The sequence below is a fragment of the Eretmochelys imbricata genome, chromosome 1 (genome assembly GCF_965152235.1).
Source record: "Eretmochelys imbricata isolate rEreImb1 chromosome 1, rEreImb1.hap1, whole genome shotgun sequence".
Lineage (NCBI taxonomy): Eukaryota > Metazoa > Chordata > Testudines > Cheloniidae > Eretmochelys > Eretmochelys imbricata.
Genome location: NC_135572.1, coordinates 220,561,587 through 220,582,270, shown reverse-complemented (window position 1 = coordinate 220,582,270; position 20,684 = coordinate 220,561,587). Strand labels below are relative to the sequence as shown.

At 49.6% G+C, this 20,684-nt stretch overlaps 1 pseudogene; it reads right to left on the bottom strand.

The window, feature by feature from the left end:
- Window positions 1-17,090, bottom strand: part of LOC144268918 (antigen WC1.1-like) — a 57,280-nt pseudogene extending 40,190 nt beyond the window's left edge.
- Between the last annotated feature and the right edge of the window lie 3,594 nt (window positions 17,091-20,684).

Sequence of the window (20,684 nt, the reverse complement as noted above, 5' to 3'; positions counted from 1 at the left end):
AATTCTTTATTTCTGAGGTAAATAATATTCAATACTTAACATGAGGGGACACAATTTATGTGGCTCATCATTTGTTTTGGGATCATGATGAGTTACATCCCTGAAAGGAGGTGCACTGGAGTGGGATGGATGGAGTGAAAGTTTCTCAGACAGATAGGTTTCCACTTTGTGTTTATTCAGCATTTGCCTTGGAAATTGCTTGTGCCTAATTCCCAAATAGCCAGTCAAGTTCCTTTGTACCCTCTGGATACTCTCCAAATCTCCCGAGCAGCAGCAATAGGCCCACAAATTCAGGGTTTACAAGCCCAGAGTTGCTGCAGCAGAGACAAGAACAGGCCCAGCAGGGAATGGGGGTGTGGCTGCCAGGTTACTGCTTTTGGCTCCTCCCATTATGCAAACGAGCTCCTCTCTGCACTTGTGTATTTCAGGGACAAAAAGTTTGGAAAATAAGGACAGTGCAGCTCAGTCAGTTACAACAGAATCAGCCAAGACATTTGACTACAGGGCTCCCCTTACATGGGACTCTCAGAATCAAGCCCAGAGAGGGAACCTTGGCCCCAGTAGATCCTTGCAGAAGTGCTGAACCTGGCACAGGACTGAGAGGGGAGCCAGTGTACTTCCGTGTGCTGGGGGTTACTCCACTTAAGGGCCTGTTGAGGAGGTTCCCACTGTACCACGGATATTTCTGAGGGAAAGGGAGGGGGCTTCTGGTGAATGTGGCCCCTTTGTGCTGACACAGCCGGGGCCGAGAGGGCACAGGGCAGGGGTGAACATTCCCCACCGTTTCTGGAGATCCTGTCAATGAGGATAGTAAGTGAGTGAGTGAGTAGTAAGTGATAGTAAGGTGGGAGGGGGAGACGTAAACCACTGACCCCAGCACTCAGGTGTGAACTCACTAATGGTGGTCATCAGGGACTAGCCGAGAGGTGCAGACTGAGCTAATCAGAACAAAGAGGCTTTATTCCTGTTCAGCCAGCTGTAGTGATCCATGTTCCTACACTAAGTCTTACCTGCGTCAGGGGCTGTTTCTCTCAGTGCATTAGTCACTCTGTGCAAACACAGGCATATTTCTTGCACTAGTTTTGATGCAGCCAGATTACGTATGCACGTTTATTTTCCAGATGCAGAGTGCAGAGGGATCCAGGTGCAGTCTCCATGACACTGTGCTGGGGGGTAAATCTAGTCCACCCTGCGTGGAAAGGCTGCCAGGCAGACTGTGGAGCAAAGAGCTACGCACCATGTGGGAGTTCCCTGCCTGACCCTGCGGGGAGATTTGGGGAAGGAGGGAGCCGTGTGGTGCAGTGTAGCCAGTTTTTGCCCCCTGCACCTACCCCAGCTGTTTTGGCCCCTCCCCCTTGCCACAGGCAGGCTCAGGGCTCCTCCCCCGCTGCTTCAGGGAACTCTGGGGAAAGCTCCACAGCACTCGTCCCCCTGCCCCCCGGCCCCAGCTCCAGCAGCCACAGGCAGGGTCACATCAGCTGCCGCTGTCCCGGGGAGACACTGGGCTGCTGTACCCAGGCACGTATCAGCGCACACCTGCTAATGGGGCCACCCCACAACAACTGCCCCAGCTGCCCCCGGCTAGGGGCCCAGAGGATGGCACAGCCTGCTCATCCCTTCTGCCCAGTGCAGGGCACAATACAGCTCTGAGTCAACAGGAATGTCTCACATGGGTTCAGTCCCCTCTCCCTCATGGGGAGTTTCCAACGGGGGCAGGTTGGCCAAGTTCTTACCTAAGCAGATCACTTCAGTATCACGAGAATGAGAGCACTGGAATATACCCCAGTATATTCTGCAGTCCCAGAGAGCTGACTGGTCACCACCACAAACAACCAGAATGAGCCAAGTTTGTCCAGATCCTTCTCCAGAATGAGCATTACTAGGGGCACTGACAGCAAATCCACATCCCAGCTGCTTACAAACCACCTCAGCATATTCCATCAGGGCAGGTTTTTCTCGAAGACAATAATTTAGATTGACCTTGCTGATTATCAAGCTCAGGGTCAGTTTCTCAGGCTGGCGCAGCAGCACATCGGGTTCCCATGAACCAGCTACTGCTGAGCAGTTCACTGCCCTGCCAGACACATGGATCGTTCTCGTGCTGCTAACACCAGCCCAACAGGTTCCAATCACTGCATTATTTAAATCGTATTTGGGTCCCACATTCAATTTTAAACATGATTTTTAATCTGTTTTGGAGACTTTGGTCCAGATTCACTCCATGGGTTGCACCAGCACTTGCTGCTGTAACCCATGATCAGCCCCCCATGCCCCCTTTCCCCTCACACTAGTGTTATGTCTGCCTGGAGCTGGGACGCAGCATGGGAAAGAGCCTGCAGCCCCCTCTGTGCTGGAGGAATGAGAGCAGCCGTGGAACTGGGCAGGGGCAGCCCTGAGGGAATGAAACCAATGTGGCCGTGAGAGGCCCTGATGCAGCACCTCTGCCATGCAGCTTGTGCTGGTCGGGCTTCTCTAGACTCCAGCTAGGTTTCAAAGCTTCTCTGCTCCAGCAGAAACCTTGGGAGAGGGAGGGAGGCAGGGCTCCTGCAGGATAAATCTTCCTGCTGGCAGAGCTTACAGTACCCTCATGGGCACAGGGCATTGCACACTGCACCCTAACCCATATCCCCTCACCCACATCCCCTCAGAGGGAGGAATCAGCTCTGGGCATATTTGGGTCAAAGCCACAATAATGATTCTGGGGCTTGAAAATGAGCCTTGCAGTGAGAGATTTATGGAGCTCCATCTGTTGACCTTATCAAAAAGATGACCTAGAAGTGACTTGATTGCAGTGTATAAATACCTCTGCATGGACAAAACACTGCATACTAAAAGCCTTCTTAATGAAGTGGAGAAAGGCATAAGAAGAACCAATGGATGGAAGTTAAAGTCAGATAAATTCCTATTAGAGGTAAGGCATACATTTTTCACAGTGATAGTGATGAAACATTGGAACAAACTACCAAGGGAAACAGAAGATTCTCCACCTCCTGAAGTATTCAGAAAAAAACTGTATGCCTTTCTGGAAGATGTGCTTTAGCCAAACACAAGTTATTAGATTAAGCACAGGAGTGACTGGGTTAAATTCCATAGCCTTTGTTACCCAGGAGGTCACACTAAAGCTCCCTTCTGGTCCTAAAATCTATACAGCTATGAATCAAAATGAAAGTTAAAGTTTGCAAAGAGAAGCATTCAAACATTCAGAATGCCAGACTTGTACTTACCATTTTTAGTCCATTTTGTGACTCTGCATTGTGATACTGTCTTTAATTACATGATTGTATGCTATTTTTTCCACAGGACCCCCACCTCGTTCAGTGCACAGAAGAAATGGTGCTCACTGAATGGCTTCAATGAGTGTCCCCAGCCCTTATGTACTGCACACCATCTAAACTGAAATCCCACAACAGAATTGTTAATTTCCTCATGGGCTTTTCTATGGTACTTATTTCTATACCACCTGAGTGCTTCACAAACATTAAAGAATGTCTCTTAACAACATCACTGGAAGGCAGGGAAGTGTTGTTTTCTCCATTTTACATATAGGGAGCTGAAGCCCAGAGACACTATGGACAAAATTATCAAAAGCATCCACTGATTTTGGGTTGAGACCCCTAGGTCCTGATTTTTCAGAATACTTAGGCTTGTGCAGCACGGCTCCCACTGACTTCAGTTTACAGCAGTGAGTGCTCAGCACTTCTGCAAACCAGACCCCCCTGGTTACAAGTGGGCCACCCATAAAATGAGGAACACACAATTAATGACCACCTGTGAAATATTTGGTTTCAGCAACTTGCCAAGTATCACTTAGGAACTCTGTGGCAAAGGCAGGGGTAGAATCCAGTTCCCCAGGGCAGCATTCACCCACCTTAACAAGAGATCCTGCTTTCTCTTTCTGCAATCCCCGGCCTCACACACAGCACACAGTTTCTGCAACAAATGAGGCAGGGGTCCTATAGACAACAGCAACCTTCACTCCACAGTCCTGATTCAGAGCAGTGTCTATTCTGTTCACTGCATGAGGCAGGGGTCCTGTGGAGCAAATAGCAAGTTTTCGTGTAATGAAAGACTGTATCTTAATGCATATGTACAGATGGGCCAAAATAAAGTGGCAAAGACAACTTTAATTCTGCCATTTCCTTATTTTTTTATGGTTCAAATTTGCAAATTTAATGTTGCTTACATGTAATGTTTTGTGCATAATTCCCTGGATTTAAAAAAAAAACAAACTGAAAAAAACAGACTTCCAAGATGTGGAATCATGTTGACACCCACGTGAGTCATCAGGAGGGTTGGAACACAACCTCTGACTTTTGAGCTTTAAAATGGGAGTAGATCAAAGCACATGAGGGAACTGTTAGTTCCCTGCGAGCATGGACCACATGGACACTTATTATGCAACAGACTTACCCCCCCAGCTTGCCACAAACTAAATGTTCATGTAGATCTGCTCTCAGTGTCCCCCACCCCACCCTGCCTGCTTATTCAGTCTTGTTGCCCAGTTAGTCTTAGACTCCCCCAACACCCTGGGTCCTCATCTGGTCTGTCTCTCCTCACCCACCCCCAGTTCCTCCCCACTGGTTCCCAGTCCCAGACTCCTCACCCAGTCAGTCCCAGTCTCCCCCAGCTCCCAATCTCCTTGCTCATCAAGTCACAGTTTCTATCCCCGACTCCCTGTTCTATTTACCCTGCCTAGCCACTAATAGTCTCTTCCCCCTTCCCTCCTCCCTGTCCTAGTCTCCTTGCCCAGCCAGTCCCCATCTCTCCCTGTCCCAGTTTCTCTCCCCACACCAGTATCTAGTCTTGGAATCCCCCCAGACCCTGCCACCCCACAGGCTCCTTGTGCCAATCTACTCTCCCCCTCTAACCCCAGTCTGGTTCTTGCCCCTTCTGCATTCAATTCAGGAGGCTTCCCCTCTGCACAGCCTGGGCCCAATAGCGGAAGACAGTCTCCCTGGGACAGGGGGCCGGGAGTGAATAGATAAGCCTGCACTCTGACCACTTAGATGCCAATTAGTCCCCCAAAGAAAGTAAGTAGAGAAGAAGGCTGGTGGGCTGGGTGGGATAAAGAGCCAAGTAGCCCATGAGCCTTGATCTAATAAAGTGGCACAGGAAGGATGCCCCAGAGAGAAGAGAGAGAGGGAGAACAGGGCGAGCTGAGCCCAGTCACTGAAAGGCCTCAGGGAAGGGAGATCTCTCTTCTCCTCAGGTCCTGACGAGGGGGCCAAACACAGAGGATATTGTAAACAGACCGTTGCGTGTGGACTACAGCGTTATTGGTCGAGCTAACTCAAAATCAATGGCACGGTCAATGCACAACTAGTGGAGTCTGTGCCGTTTCTGCAGGGTAAGAAGACAGGAGCAAGGGCACATCCTGGTACATTCCCTTGTCTCAGTTCTGGTGCCTGGTGTCACTCTCGCCCACAGCAGCCAGGAGCAAATCTTCATGGAAAGTCTCCGTCTTCCTGCAATCCCCTGCCTTATTGGCTATGCACCTTCCCACTGCTGCAACCAGTGAGGCTGTGGGCCTCCAGACAACAGCCTCCTTCACTACTCCGCCTTGATTCATTCCCAGGGCACCATCCAGCCTGTGCACTGACTGAGGCAGGGACCTTGCCAGAGGAGAACGTTTTGTCAAACTTTGGTATTAATCCAACTGGAAATGAGAAGTGAAAGCTGGATGAGAAGGGGTTGAGGGAGACAAGGTGGCTGAGGCAATAACTTTTATTGGACCCGCTCCTGTTGGTGAAAGAGACAAGCTTCTCAGCTTACACACAGCTTTTCTCTGTCAGATCAAACATTTCTCTCTCTCCAACAGAAGTGGGTCCAATAAAAGATATTGCCTCACCCACTTTGTCTCTCTAATATCCTGGGACTAACCCAGGTACAACAACACTGCATATACGAGGATCACTGTCACTTTTTGGAAAAACAACAAGGAGTCCGGTAGCACCTTAAAGACTAACAGATTTAAGGTGCCACCGGCCTCCTCATTGCTTTTGTGGATACAAACTAACGCGGCTACCCCTCTGATACTTGACCCTTTCTGGAAAGTTTTCTAGTATTCTGCCAGGACAGCACCTCTCAAAAATCGCTTGGTGCAGAAATGTCACAGCTCCCGTATGGGTTTTTTCTCAGTGATATCCAGTGCACAGGGCTAGTTTCTAGACAGATGACTTATTATTTCTGGAATAATTCTGAATGGTCCCAGTCCTGAGTCCTTTATTCTGTTTCTACTAAATCTGTACAAAGCAAACTCACATTACAGTCACTGGCTGATTGCCTGAGTAAAGAACCCTGGGTTTGGCCCTATATCCTTGCCCTGCACCTCTACCCAGGGAAGATGGGGCTTAGTGACAGGAATGGACATAACTATGCGGGGCATGGAAAGACTCCTCCTCCTCTCCAGCCTTCAGCTCGGGGATGGGGAACAACCCTCACTTTATCCCCACTGCAAAGGTGCAGCTCCAGCGGAGATGCAGCGGCCGTTTTACAGAAAGGTGCACAGACGGGACGTCTGCTCTGATACCCCTTGGTTCGTGTGCAGCTCCCTCCTCTTGCTGAGGTACAGAGGAAAGGGACGCCCTGCTGGGCACTTGCTGGGTGGGCAGCACCAGGCATTGAGCCGTTGTTAGGACCAGGTTAGGGGGTTTACATCTGCAAGAGACCACTGTTTTTTACGTCTGCAGAGTTTCAAAGTCCTGGCAATGAAGTGCCTTTTTGCTAAGTTCTTTTCTCCGATCTTTTTTATTTATTTTTAAAGACTAGGAAAGTGCATAAAATCCTCTCACCCCCGCTACTGCCCCTCCCCCCATGTTTAGAGATTTTCAAGGTTTGTCATTGAAACACTCAAAATCCAAGAAAGGGCCAAGATTAAACACAACCCTTAGCTACCATCACCATGGGAGCTGCTAAAACTTTTGGAACTATAGGAAAATATCCTCTCTTCCATGTGCTATATTCAGAGGAAGATATTATTCCAAACAAATGTTAAGAAAAAGAGTTTAAAATAAAACTTCTAAGGGGCCCGTAGTTGTAACGTTAACTATTAAGTCACAACAAATGTCTCCATAATATGATACCCTGTAGATCTGGCCTGGAGAGTATCAGAGATTTTGTAATTTTCTAGTACTGGTTGGTCCAAAACATGAAAAGTAACAAAACAGGCTGGGGGTTTGGAGACTGCTCTGAGCTAACTCTAATTCCGGTCAAGCCAGGAGTATCCTCCCATTCCCTGATCACCCTCTGGGGGAGCGGAGGTCAGAATCTTCATAAATGCCCCACCCTCTGTGCATCTCCCCATCTCCTTTGGCTGGGCGTCTGGGTCTGGATTTGAGTCTAAGGGTAACATTTTCAAAAGTGCCTCAGTGACTTAGGGGTTTATGTGCCATTTTCAAAAATGACTCAAGATCAGATTTCAAAGGGCATTCAGCTGCCTGGAAATGCACAAAGGTGCCTAGTGGGATTTTCCAAAACTCCTGGGAGTTTGGCACCAGGCACATTTGAAAATCCCACTGGGCACCTAGCTGCAGCTTTAGACACCTAAATATCTTTAAAAATCTGGCCTGTAGGCACTTAGAATCAATTGTCTTATTCAAAGTAAAAGCCAGTTGGGCACCAAACTCTTGTTGGACTCTTTGGAATCCCAATGGAAAATCACATAAAAGCTTTAAACAGACGTTAATGGCTATAGATAAACAGACACATTATTGGGAAACAGGCAAGTTTGCTAATTCAATGATTTTCTTTAAAATTTTCCCTGACGATGGCTACGTTTCCCAGATATTTTCCCTCCAAAATGGCAGCTGCCAACGGCAGCCACAGGCCCCTGTGGGACAGACAGCCCCAGCACGGCTAGTGCCGTCATGAACAACTGCATCCTAAAGAAACCTTCAGCCCTGCAGAGCCGGAAGCTCCTGGCTGGGTCACAGACCTCTCCCAAATGAGCCCTGACCCACTGGCCACAGGTCCCTCCCTGTCACTGACTCATATTCAGAAAACAAACTGCAAAATGGGAGCCATTCAAAGGGAAAGGAAAGATGTGGCATTAAAACAACTGGAAATGACATAACAAAAATGCTTCAGTCACACAGGGGGATCCTCAGTTACCAGGGACATGAACAGTAATAATTACAGTTCAGTAATAACAACAATGACAAGACTTGCTCTGGTTTTTGTTCATTTCTCGTTAGGGTCACAGGCACATGACGCTCTCTGAGTTCAAGCCCTTTTTTCTCAGGGGATTTGCCTTTCAGGACTAAGCAGGATTATTCTTACCTGAACAGGTCACTCCAGCATCCTCTCCATGATCGCAGTAAGTCACATCCCATCTCCAGATCCTGCAGTGCCAGAGAGCAGACTCGGTACCATCACAGGGAACGTTACCCAACCAAATTATTCCAGATCCTTGTCCAAAACGTGCATTTCCAGGGGCACTGACAGCAGCTCCACATCCCAGCTGCTTACACACAACCCCAGCATCTTTCATGTCCCAGCCATCATCACACACTGTCCCCCATTGATCCTGGTGTTTAACTTCCACTCTCCCGGCACAGGGGCTGCCTCCATCCTCCAGCCTCAGCTCATCAGCACCTTCAAATAGAGAGACACAGAGAAGGGTCAGAGAGAGCAGGGAGCCCCCTCCGCAGCATTATAACAGCAGAGTCCATGCCCGGCAGCAGGGAATCCACGCCAAGAGCCAGGATAATGGGACACATCCAGAGCTGCCTCATGGCGCCACCTTCCCACGTCTCAGGGCCTCCCACTCGGGGCTGTCACTGCTGCAGCTCTCACCATTTTATCCCCACTCTGGCAATTTGGGGTGTTCTTACCTATCCCATGATAACACTTTGAAAGGTGCCAACTCACTGAGTTTCCCTTATTCCAAATGGCGCCATCTCCTGTCACTGTCACTGGGGCTGAAGCCAGCAAGATGCTGCTGTGACGGGTTGGATCACAGAACCCCCCCTGGGAGCTGCCACCTGATGTGCCCAGACTACTTCTGCCCCTGCTTTCCCTGCCAGTTTGGGACTCCAGCACCCTGTCTTGCTGAGCCAGACACTCCAGTCTGCTCCACCACAGATCCAGGGTCTGAACCACATGCCCCAAACTGCAAGCTTAACTAAGAGCAGCTTACAGAAGCGTGCCTGTCCTTGACACTCAGATGCCCAACTCCCAATGGGATCCAAACCCTAAATAAATCCATTTTACCCTGTATAAAGCTAATACAGGGTAAACTCATAAATTGTTTGCCCTCTATAACACTGAAAGAGAGATATGTACAGCTGTTTGCCCCCCCCCCCCAAGTATTAATACATACTCTGGGTTAATTAATACGTAAAAAGTGATTTTATGAAATATAGAAAGTAGCATTTAAGTGGTTCTAAGAAGTAACAGACAAAACAAAGTGAATTAACAAGCAAAATAAAATAAAACATGCAAATCTAAGCCTAATACCATAGTAAAACTGAATACAGATGAAAACCTCACCAGTTCCATACACTCTCTTTTACAGACTATTCTCCTTCTAGTCTGGGTCCAACAATCATTTACACCCCCTGTAGTTACTGTCCTTTGTTCCAGGTTCTTTCAGGTATCTTTGGGGGTGGAGAGGCTCTCTCTTTAGCCAGCTGAAGACAAAATGGAGTTTTGGAGTCACCTGGGCAAGTCACATGTCCCTGCATGACTGAGTTCCTTACCAGCCAAGACACATTCCTGGGAAAGCCCAGATGTGGATTGGCATTTCCAAGTTCATTGTTAGCTTAAGGGCTTCTTTACTGGGCACTTACTGAGAATAGACCAACTGCTTCACTAAAACCTGCTCAGAATCAAACAAGTATGCAGCCAATAGTCATAACTTCGAATACAAAAATGATACATGCATACAAATAGGATGAATAGATTCAGTAGATCATAACCTTTACAGAGATATGTTACATGGCATATGTAGCATAAAACACATTCTAATTATGTCATATATACATTCATAAGTATATTTCCATAAAGACTTATGGGGGGCACCATCACAGACACCATCTCCCTACAGTCTGTCAGGGTGTGGGAGTGAGGCCGCCCTGAGTAAATCTGGCTGCCACTTCTCACTTAAAGCCCACTGGGAACACGGCTGTCTCTGTGTGGCTGAGGGGGCTGGAGAAGACCCAGGGACCCTGGTGGGCAGCAGAGACCCTGTGAAAGGAGGATGGGGAGAGTGAGGGGAGCAGGGCACTGGGGGGACAGGAGGCAGATTCAAGGGTTGCAAGGGAATGGGGTAAAGACGATGAGATAGCCGGAGGGAGTGGTGGGGAGGGTGTTCTGGAGGAAGGGGAGGAAAGGGTAGGAAGGTCTGGAAAGGGGCGTAGGAAGGGGCAGGAGCGAGGAGGTGGGACTGAAGTGGGGGCAGGAAGGAGGTTAGAAAGCAGGGGCAGGAGGGAGAAGTGGGGAGGGGATGGGTGTCTGCATTGGGAGTTAACAGGGAGGCAGGAAAGAGAGTCAGAAGGGAGGGGAGGGGACAGGGATCTGAAATTGGGGCAGGATGGAGCACAGGGTGGTCTGGAGTGGGGAGCAGGGAGCAAGGGGCTGGAGGGGGTTATTGAGCAGGGGGCAGGAGGGAGGGGAGGAGAAGGGTGTTTAGAGAAGGGAGTCTGCATGGCGAGAGGAAGGGGTCTTGTGTGGGGGACAGGAGTGAGAAGTGAGGAGGGGATGAGGAATCAGGGGCAGGAGGGAGAGAGGGGAAGGGGGAGAGAGGAGAGAGGGGGCAAAAGGAGGCATTGGGGAGAAGAAGGAGTCTTATAAGGGGGGAAGAGGAGGGAGGGGTGGGGAAGGGCGAACTTGTGGGGGAAGGAGGGAGGGGGTTTGAAGCAGGGCAGCAAGAGAGTGAGGAGGGGAGGGGTGTGGAATAGAGGATGGGAGGGAGCCTGGAGCAGGGGTACATGAGGGAGGATTGGGGAGGATGGAGGAGTGGGGAGTCTGGAGCCAGTGGACAGGAGGTAGGGGAGGGGTTGTGGGGAAGGGGGACAGGAGGGAGTATTGGGGAGGGGAATGGAGTCTGGAGTAGGCAGGGGATGGGATCAGGAGTGGGAGGGGGCAAGAGCGAAGGAAACACGGGCAGGAGAGGGTAGGGGTCTCTAGAATGAGGGCAATGCTTCCCGGTCTCAGGTGGAGAAGTTGCAGGTGCAGTGTGGGGTGGAGGAAGTCAGGGAAGTGTTGCTGTTTGCAAAAGGCTAAACCAAACCTGTCGTGATACTGTGACATAATTTATGTGAAGGATTAATGTCAGATCAGAGTGAGGTATCTCTGTCTGTAACTCACCCCTGATAAGTAACAGAAGCTCTGTGTGTGAGTGTGAACTACGCTGCATGAATTAGCTCAGTGGCTGTCAAGCTATTTCCCAGCCAGACCTTCGTCTGTCAGAGGAACTGAACCAGGAGGGGAGAGCGAAGGCAGTGCTGGGCAATGGACGGCAGTTCCCCGTCTCAGGGGTGAGGGGAGGGTAAGCGCAGTCTCCAGCTGAGCAGCCAGGGAGAGTCATGCAGTTCGGGTGCACTAAAGAGTGACTTTTCAGCCTGCGATTCTCGCCCCCACACTGGCAGAGGATTAGAGGGGGGGTTCCAACGTCCAAAGACGGATGGAAAAATGAGACAGGATGTTTTTTTTAACCTCGCAACTTTTGTTCTGTGGAGCTTGGAATTACAGCCTTGTGCTCCCTGCCAGAGCTTCCTCTTCCCACCTGCCCCACACATTTCCCTCTTCCACTGGTCTCTTCCCACCCTCCTCCCCTGGGCTCTTCCCCCTCCTCTTCTCCCCTTTCTACGTGGCCTCTCTGGCCTGCATGTACAGGCTGCTCCTTCCCCAGATGAGCAGCAGACTCTGCCCCCACTCCCTGCAAGCTGCTTTTCTCCCAGTAGCAAAGAGTTCCACCTCCTGCCCCCAGTTGTCTCTAGAGTTGTGTGTGTAAGCAGTGTCAGGATGAGCTCCGCCCTGACATCTGGTGGTGAGGTGTGGCAAGTTGTGGAAAAGAACTTCAGGGGCTGATCTCATTTGCATAGGCACTCCCACCCCGCCTAGAATGAGACCATAGCTGCCCAAATGGTCACTTTGGCTGCTGTGGGATCCCCAGTGTCTCTGTTATTGGGGCAGGAAGAATAAATTGTTATTAACCTGATTATGGGAACTGTGCTTGGAACTGTATGTGGCCTTTTGTTATGATGGAGGGATTCACCATCAACTAAGTAGCACTCGCTAGGCAAGGGTCATGGGTTCCAAAACTCTGTGAATGGAGAGAGGTTGGGGTCAAGTATTAATACTTTGTGGCATGGGCCCCTTGGTGAGGGCCTTACATGCTAATTGCACTTTCTCCTCTCTCCACTGTGAAATATCAGAGCTAATTTTGATTTCATTAGAAGTCTAGTTATAGGCTGCTGAGCTCACTTTGGGTGAACAGTGCACCAGCACTGGGGCTCCCCTACTACATGCTGAATTCACCTAAGAGCTGAAATCACTGAGTGTTGCGTTAAGTAGTGGGGGAGCCTGAACGTATATTGTGGAGCAGTTTGCGGGATGGCTGGAGTGCCTTGTGGACAGGCTCGTGAAGCAGTTTGATGTGGAGCGGTTTGTGGATGGCAGGAGCTGCTTATGGGCCGTGGAGCGGAGCTGAGCAAAGGAGTTCGTGGGGCGGCTGGCGGAGTGGAGCGAAGCTATGGAGCTATGGGGTGGTCAGCTTCAGGTCATGTAAGGTGCTTCTTACCCCTGTCCCATCTCCACCCAGGTTGGGCGGTAAAGCTCTGCAGATAAACTTTCGAACTCTGGGGCTGCCCTGACCCCGGACAGAGACTTTTGGGTCATTGGACTTTTGGGACTTTGGGTCATTTGGGGTTGCTGGACTCAAGAACCAAAGGGAAAAGGGCATGCCCCAATTTGCTTGGGGTGGGTTTTTTTTTTGCTCATGGGTTGTGTTATCAATCCTGTTGGTGGTGTTTCCCCAACATAATGCCACATTGTTTCTCTCTGTTATTAAAAGGCCTTTTGCTACACTCAGACTATGTGCTTGTGAGAGGGGAAGTATTGCCTCCTGGAGGCGCCCAGCGGGGGTGGTATGTATTTGTCCCAGGTCACTGGGTGGGGGCTCAAGCCGGTTTGCATTGTGTTATTGGAATGGATCCCCTAGAGATTGAACCCGGCCCTTGTTGCTGCCAACTCTGACGGGTAGAAGGGTTACATTTTGGGGGGCTCGTCCGGGATCGCCTGGGTCAGTACCCCTCGCAAGCACCTGTTGAGTGATCCACTACATGGGGAAACAATTTATATTTTTTTGTTTGTGCTTATATTTTGAGGAAATTACTGTTTGTATAATGGCTACTATGTCAGGTTTGTTGGGCCCTGGCTCAGCAGCTTCTATCTCAGAGGCTGCAGCCTCGGCTGATGATTGGACAAAAGCTCTGGGGCAAACATTGGAAAAGGTTGTGCTGTCCCATGCTGAGTCAGACTCTTGTCATAAGTTAAGATTATTTGCTGGGGAGGAGGAGTTTGAACCCTGGTTAGAGCATACCACTGAAATGCTGCAAGAGTGGGCCGTACCAGATGCAGAAAAGCGAAGATGCCTTATAGAGAGCCTTGGCAGCCCAGCATTAGATGTGATTCTCACCCTGAAGCTCATTGACCCTGGGATCAGTGTGAAGGACTGCCTAGAGGCCCTTGAACACAACTTTGGGAGCGTAGAGGGCCCTGAAGACAGCTACTGTAAGTTCTTTAATTCCCGACAACAAAAGGGCGAGAAGGCTTCAGCCTACATACAGAGACTGGAGAGACTGCTTCAGAGAGCTGTCCTGAGGGGAGCAGTGACTGCTGAGCAGATGGATCAGACCAGACTGGCTCAAATTGTAAGAGGAACTCAGTATCAGAACCCGATTCTACTTCATCTCCAGCTAAGAGAACGACGGGAACATCCCCCGTTACTCCCAGCTGATAAAAGAGGTCAGAGAGGAGGAAGAAAGGCAGGCTGCCAGTGAGTCTTGGGAAGCCCAAACATCGGAGCCAGCCAGCACAACACCACTGCAAACGGCCAGTGTACTGATGGTGAGCACCAGAGAGGAACTTGCCCAACCAATGCAGGTCCTGACGGAACGGATAGCTGAGCTGCAAAGTACCGTTGACCGAGTTAAGACTTTCAGGAATAAGAAGCCTCAAACTGTGGCGATTGAGAAGCCCACACTTAGAGAAGCCCGCACTTCCCCCAGGCGAAGGGGGAAAGGCTGTAACACTGCTCTAGCTAAGTGCACACACAGTTCTGTTTCCCTGCACCCAGTAGAAACTAAGAACAGCCGGCAGTTTCCTTGCTCAGAAATCCCCCATCCTGCCCCTCCAGTGAGCTCCAACTGGCTTTGTTTCCTTTCTGCTTCCAAGATCCCGGTCACAACTCCTTCTACTGGCTTCTCCCCCAACAGACACAGTCTGACGCCAGTATCCTAGCCCCTGCATTGGCAACAATGGAAACTCCTGGCTTAGCTCTGCCCTGCCCATGTGCCCAGTGCCTTTGGCAGTAGCCCCCACTGTCTGTATCTGTTTTCACTATGTAAAGGATCTTGATTGCTCTGTCTGTTGAGCCTAAAAGAGAGTTCTCGCCCTGCCATTGGCTTTCATGAGGTCTGTGATTATCTTAGGATCGAAGACTCCTCAATGGCAGCCATCAGCACCTTTCTGGATAACAATCACATTTAAATACTGCACCTCTCATATGCTGGCTCCACTTCTGTGACCCAACTTGGAATAATGACCCCACTGAGCACTCTGAACATTGGGGAAGTTCAGATCTGGGTCTGGGAGTGAAACCTGCCGCTTTGGCCCACCCCTGATATTTTCTCATTTGTTTGCCTGGACCCCACATCGTTTTACAAATTTGTTTTCCCACACAATGTAAAGAGGTCAATGATTGTGAAACACAATCTTCTGGCAAAGACTGACCTGGCCTCTGCTCAGGGAGGAGGATTCGGGCACTGAGGGAAAGGGAAAGCTACATGGTGATATCCCCTATACTGTATTCCACCCCCCACACACATCACTGTGTCTGTGTTCATGTGAAGAAAACTCAAATTTCCCATAGAAAATAAAAAATATCAAAGGGATGATAGACATTTCCTCAGCAATCCAACAAAAATGCATTGAGCTGAACATGTGCTTGGCATCACTATATGACACCATCCCACAATCATGCAGTAATTTATCCCGCACGTGGTAATAATTGTCCATCCCCTGCAATGTCAGTCTGATCAGCAGAAGTCACCACAGAATTCCATGCTTTCCAGTCATGTACAGCTGTGTCATGGGCTCTAATCCCAGCACATTATATAGGAACTTCTTGGGAATCTGAAATATAAGTTCAAGTGACCTGCTAGAGGGTTGGTTTTGTCAGGATTTTCTGGGTTCCAGCCCCCTACTCACCGCACAGTTACTGAGCTGTCTGTGAAATATACATCAGGGCAGGTTTTTCTTGAAGACAATAATTGAGACTGACCTTGCTGATTATCAAGGTCAGGGTCAGTTTCTCAGGCTGGCGCAGCAGCACATCGGGTTCCCATGAACCAGCTACTGCTGAGCAGTTCACTGCCCTGCCAGACACATGGATCGTTCTCGTGCTGCTAACACCAGCCCAGCAGGTTCCAATCACTGCATTATTTGAATCATATCTGGGTCCCACATTCAATTTGAATCCTATTGCTGATCAGTTTTGGAGTCTTTGGGCCAGATTCACTCCCTAAGACGCACCAGCAAATGCTGATGTACCTCATGATCTGCTCCCCCCTCCCCCATTGCAGTTAAGTCTTCCTGGAGCTGGGACACTGGATGGCAAGGAGCCTGCAGCCCCCTCTATGCTGGAGGAATGAGAGCAGCCCTGAAACTGGGCAGGGGCGGCCTTGAGGGAATGAAACCAATGTGGCCGTGAGAGGCCCTGCTACAGCACCTCTGCCACGCAGCTTGTGCTGGACGGGCTTCTCTCACCTCCAGCTAGGATTCAAAGCTTCTCTGCTCCAGCAGAAACCCTGGGGGAGGGAGGCAGGGCTCCTGCAGGATAAATCTTCCTGCTGGCAGAGCTTCCGATACCCCCATGGGAACAGGGCATTGCACACTGCACCCCAATACATGCACACACCCCTTCTCTGGGAGGAATCAGCTCTGGGTTTATTTGGATAAATCCTGCTCACTTCAAAATTGCAAAACTTCTACTGGCTTCAGTGAGTGAATGGGGCAGTGAGGAGCCAGGACTTGGCACTTGGAGCTGTTGGATTCTGGACTGAGACTGTTGGCACCTGGACGACATTGATAACACACTCAAATCCCAGCAGCATGAAGTGACCATTTCAACAGGAACTCAGCTAGCCAGATACCTACAGAAACTCCTTCCCACCCCTTTCTCATTATGTGACGCACAGCCTGGGTCCTTCCCACCCCCAACCCCCAAACGAGTGTCTTTTGCAGTGTGCCCAGAATGTCAACCAATTTGGTCTATTATGGCCCAAACAGGATAACAAGTTTCAGAGTCCCGGAGGCCTCACAGAGAACACCCTGCCAGCCACCCCTCTCCTTTATAAAAAGGGGGAACCAACTCAGGTGTCCCTGCTAACCATAGCTGTGTCCGTATGGAGAGAGGTGATCCCTCAGAGAGGCCGGTCGCAGGCCATGAAGGACTTTATAAATCATCACCAACACCTTAACCTCCACCCAGAGCTGGGCAGCCAGTGCAGATCCTGCAGCACGGCTGTAACATGCTCCCAGCATGATGCCCTGCTCAGTGAGTTGCTGCCATTTTCATCAGCTTCGTTCTCTGAATGGTTTTAAGGTGCAGCCCCACATTAGGGTCATTTGAATAGTCCAATCTCAAGGTAACAAAAGCCTCGATAACAGTGTCAAGATCCAACCCTGAAAGGAAAAGTCACAAGCTCCTAGATGGGCACCAATGGTAAAAAGCGGACTGTAAAAGTTACCACCCTCATTCCAGTTAACCCAGCTCCCCTGGTGAAGCACAGAGGAGACTTACCTGCTGTGTCCTGAAATGAGAGGAGAAGAAGCCACAGCACTGGAGTGGAGAGATGTCCCTTCATTGCCAGCCTGACTTGCTGTCCCCTCCTCACACTGCACTGGCTGCACCTAAGCACCTGCCAGGGCTCCTCTGTGTCTGACAAGTGACAACAAAGCAGTGGAAGGGAAATATATAGATTCAGAGACTGGCATCAGCTGCGGGAAGGAACCAATAGCAAACCCATCTGCCTTTTTAGTTATTATCAGTGGTTTTATCTGTGACTTTATGCAGCTAAAACATCCTATAAAACTCGAAAGCAACAAACATCACCATATATGAGTGATGAGCCCCCTCCTGATGTCAGGTTTACCACAGCCTCAGATCATCGGGTAACCCCCAATCTCCGGAGCCGGAAGGAAAAGTTCTGCACAAACTGTAGCCATGCTGTTTCTCGCCCTGATAGATTCTATATCATATTAAACATGAATTGGGAGTCATTCGAGGCAGGTTATTTTATAAACTAGGAAAGAAATCTCTTGTGCCAAAGGTGATCATTACAAGACCAATTCCCAGTACAGGACATGCCCAATTTCAGACAAGGACAACTCACTAGAACCAGGTTGTGTTGCTCAGATCAGCTTTATAGAAGAAGAATTACTCAGCAGCATCTGAAATATTGTCAGTTCTTCCACTAATAGGCCTTGGGGCAGGGGGGAAAGTGGGCCGGTACAACATACCAGTAAAAATTGGCTGCCGGTATTGGCCTGTACGCAGATGATGTTAAAGCGCTGCCACGGCAGCGCTTTAACATCATTGCCCCCCCACCCAGGCTGCCAATGGGGGACACAAAAGGGGCAGCTGCCCCGGGGCCAGCAATTTAAAATTTAAATCACCGACGGAGCCCCAGGCAGCACAGGCCAGGGAGCGCGGATGGGCTGGCTGGGGGAGGCTGACCCCTCAGCCCCACCCCTTCTGCCCAAGGCCCCGCCCTTTCCAGGGGCCCAGAGTCAGGCCCCTGTACCAGTAAGGGCTTTATGTTACTTTCACCCCAGCCTTGGGATTTCCTGTCCAGACCATGATTCTTAGTGGTAGAGGCGGAGCATAGGGCTTCCTGAGTAGGCCATGACCCTCTCTTGCAGTAGGAGGAGGTCCTGCACACACCATGGCCATCAGTGCTATCAGCAGCAGGAGGGCTCCTTGGAAACAAGTTTACTTGATTCATGGGACAAACAATTCAAGGAACAGACACAAGGGAAGGGAATAGCACAGAATAATGACTGGCTGGCACCACACCTACCTCCTGCTCTTCCTCAAGAGAACTCTTACAAATACTTGGATTAAGGGAAACGTCTTTAACTCTTTACCTTTGCATTTTCTCACATGCTGCCCTTTCTGTATGGAGAAAACTCCCTCAGAAAATCTGTGCAAGCAACACCTGATCCTCCTTCGAATCCCTCCTTGAGACTCCGCTCTGTTTTGATTCCAGAAAAACACTTGACAGTGAGTGACTAGCTTGGCAGATGAGGAGGTGTGGCTGTGCCTTTTCCCCATCCTTCCCTCTCCTTATTTTTACTAAACTCCCTGCCCCAATCATGCCATTCCTCCTCACTCTGCCCTCCAACTATTTAAACAAACAGTAATGACAAAACAGGAAATTGCACCAAAGTAGTACAAGGGTCCTACTGTCAATCAAACGTTAGTCCAGCCCCTTAACCCCTTAAACCCCGCACACCTGTCACCGAAAGTCCCACCCATGGGGTATTACATCCGGGATCAACCTGGACACATGAACAGAAGCCAGGTGTCTCATGTGACCCCTCTAAGAACTCCTCCCACTGCCCTCTACCAATCAGGATGGGTTTTGCCCTAGTAGGACTGCACCAAGGGGTGATTTGACCAATCGGGGGGAGTTCTAGGGAGGGTTGACCCATCCAGAAGTGGGCCGTATGATCCCTCTAACAACTTCTCCCACCGCCCTCTACCAATCAGGATGGGTTTCAGCTGCTGGGAACCAGCCTCGAGAGGATATTTGACCTATCGGGGGAGCTCTGGGGCAGGGTGACCCATCTGGAAGTGGTTTGTGTGACCCCTCTAAGAACTCCCCCCGCCACCCTTTACCAGTTGGGATGGGTTTTGTCCACAGAAGACTGCCCTGAGAACAGATTTGATCAAAATAGGGCAGGTTTGGGGGCAAAATGAACTGCCCAGAAGAGGGTCATGTGGACTCTCTAAGAACTCCTCCCACCACCCTCTGCCAATCAGAGTGCAGCACCACCACCCCATAAGTCCCAGCACTGGGCAGAAGAGGCATCTTACTAAGAACACATGTTGTAGAAATCGTGGAAATGCTGAGAGGAAACATGGACTCCTTCACCAGCCCCATGAAAACTTTGGACTTTGTTTTAGCACTGAGGGCCTTCGACTATCAGCAGAGAAAGTGCTACAACAGCGAGAGTTCTGAGGAGGAGGAGGGAGCAGCCAAGGGGAGCCCTTTGGCCCAGCCATTGATGGATATGCCAGAACCTGACCCCGAAACCCAGCTGCTCATGAGACACCCCGATAAGTGTGCTGGCCTCTCATCGTCCACCCCTCTGGAGGAGGAAGGCAAACGCAGCTCGGGGGAGTCACCGGCGGACAAGGTGAACAGAAAAGATGTCGCTCAGGTAAATGAACAATTTAGAAGTAACATTAGAGGATTTGTGTGTGTGTGTGGGCGTGGGAGTGTGTGTGTGTAATGGGGTTAGGAACTGGGCTTGTGTAAATCTAAAAACAAGCAGTGGGAACTTACATTTGTTTCTTTTCTGAAAATCTCTCAACAGCTAGACGATGCCTTTCTCGAGTCCCTGGAGGCCCTGGACAGCATTGCATCAAACAGCAAAGACGAACCGGGCCTGCCTTGTTTTTGTTCAATACCGACACAAATTGTTGAAGAGGACTCGGAGGATGACGGCTATGAGGAGTTTAAGAGGAGGCTTGGCATGGAACTAACTGAGCCAGTGCCACGTCGTGAGCATAAAAAAGTCATACTTTTCTTGTACGCATTGCAGTTTATGCTGTCCTTAATCACTGTCTTAGGGAAAGATTTTCGAAGATTGTGAGGGCTGTGTCATAGATGCACGAGGCCAGTGACACCATGACTGTGTAGCCTGGACTTCAGTGGATATCAACTGCAAGCTCCGGGGCTTGTGTGCTGAGCTGTGTTTGGAAAGCTTCTTAAACACTGTTATTGCCATAGGTGATGCTATGCAATGTCTGTGCTGAACTCAAGAATATTTAGTGCAAGGGGTGACCTTGATAAATGCTGTGCAATTCAGTGGAGACCCTGAAGTGTTTTAAAGAAAATGACCAAACTGGAAGATGTGTTATATATATCTATATAGCGTTATATTGATCATCTGGTCCACACAAAAAGTTACAGAACCCTGCTTAAGAAATCTAAAAGGATTAAGTTAGAGAATGGTGAGGGGACAAACATGCCATATAAAACTTGGTAGCTGTAAATAAAAAAATCTATTGGAAAGGGCTTTGTGACTATCTGTGTTTCTGTTAGAAGGTCTCTGCGGCCCTTGAGTGAGCTAATAGTTTTAATGGAGCATCTTGGTTTGTTTTCAAGGAGCTGTATGTCTTTCAAATAAAAAAAATAGTTTGTGAGAACCTAGCTCTTGTGTCTTTGTGT